The sequence below is a fragment of the Megalobrama amblycephala genome, linkage group LG12, assembly GCF_018812025.1.
Source record: "Megalobrama amblycephala isolate DHTTF-2021 linkage group LG12, ASM1881202v1, whole genome shotgun sequence".
Classification (NCBI taxonomy): Eukaryota; Metazoa; Chordata; class Actinopteri; order Cypriniformes; family Xenocyprididae; genus Megalobrama; species Megalobrama amblycephala.
Genome location: NC_063055.1, coordinates 4,538,438 through 4,540,000, shown reverse-complemented (window position 1 = coordinate 4,540,000; position 1,563 = coordinate 4,538,438). Strand labels below are relative to the sequence as shown.

The 1,563-nt window shown below is 34.0% G+C and overlaps 1 long non-coding RNA gene across 1 annotated transcript in view; it reads left to right on the top strand.

Annotated features, from left to right (window-relative positions):
* The window catches only part of LOC125280384, a 23,021-nt gene extending 21,966 nt beyond the window's left edge, over positions 1 to 1,055 (top strand). Inside the window, exon 6 of the long non-coding RNA XR_007187591.1 lies at positions 1 to 1,055. This exon is cut by the window's left edge and continues 41 nt beyond it. This is a non-coding gene — a long non-coding RNA (uncharacterized LOC125280384).
* Positions 1,056 to 1,563: the final 508 nt, after the last annotated feature.

The following is a 1,563-nucleotide window of genomic DNA, read 5'->3' as shown; positions in this document are numbered from 1 at the left end:
CATAAGTATTTACTTGCATAAGTAATGTTCCACAAAACTGCATATGAGGCACCTTCAGATCATAACACGAGGGAATTCGAGCAGAAGGCCACCTAATTGCACTTGATTGTGCATGATCTGTCTGAACGAAGACAGCATAATTACATCTTCAGGTCTTTCAAACAGATGGCCCCATGAAAATGAAGCTGCGTTTCCACAATAGAAACTTCACACCGTCTAACCTCATTCAGCAGCCGCTCTGAAAAGGTAGACCGTGATCTCGCTGTTTCTTTCATTCGTTTAAAAATCCGCACCTATTTATCTTCTCCCACTCTCACAGTGAGGCTAAGTATGGGAACAATGTCACCTTTCTTGTCTTCGAAGATTTGCGTCATTCTAACCTCTGCGGCCCCAGCCAATCATGCATGTCTGATATTAGAATGCTTCCGCTTTAATTATCTAGTCTAGATTCTCCATCCTTCATTATATAGGAGGCCAATACATTCTGTGCCCTTGACCTATGGAAGGCTTTCTGACAGAAGAAATTCTGTCTTCATTTCTAGGTTGAAAAGACCAGTTTTGGGGAGTTACTAACTAAAGAAGCAATGCTACTAATAAAATTTGTCAGTAGCATGGCATTTACCTTTAGTCATTTCACATTTAGTCACGGTAGTTCAGTGCAGCTTTGCCGGTAATGAGCTATTTTTTCCAACAAGTAGTGGTGTAGCGTGACAAAATGCTGCACCACTGTTTTTTATGCCATAGTGTTTGTGCACACAGTTTCTGTGAGCTGTATAATCAAATGGGCTCTGTTAAAATTTCTTCTTTCTCTATTTTGTAGTGCTGGGAAGTCTGATTCATTTTAGGGATGCATGTACACTACTGGTTGAAAGTTTGGGATAATTACGATTTTTTGAAAGAAGTCTCTTATGCTCACCAGTACTGCTTCTTATTATGTGAAAACTATCTTTGATGAATACAAAATTTATTTGAAATCTTTTATAACATTATACATCACTTTACTGTCACTTCTGATCAATTTAATGCATCCTTGCTGAATAAAAGTATTATGGTTTCCTCAAAAATGTTGAGCAGCAACAACTGTTTTCAACATTAATAATAATAAACATTTCTTGAGCACCAAATCGGTATATTAGAATGATTTCTGAAAGATCATGTGACACTGAAAATTCAGCTTTGCCATCACAGGAATCATTTACATTTTATATTAAATATATTAAAATAGAAAACTCTTATTGTTATGATAAATAAATTGCAATAAATTGTACTTATATTTCACAATATTAATTTTTTACTGTACTTTTGATCAAATAAATTCAGCCTTGGTAAGCAGAAGAGACATTTTATGTCTTTTTTTTGTGGTGAAATATTTTTGACTTATATAGATGTATTGAAGTGTTTTGTCTATTTTTAATACTTGTATTTAGTGTACGTTTTTCTGTTTACTAAATTATGAAATTATATTTTTATGCTAATTTAAATCCTCATTGTTTTTTTGCGCCAGATAAATCAAAGAAATTATACGGTTAGGCCTATATATTTTAAAGTCACCATGAAATCCAA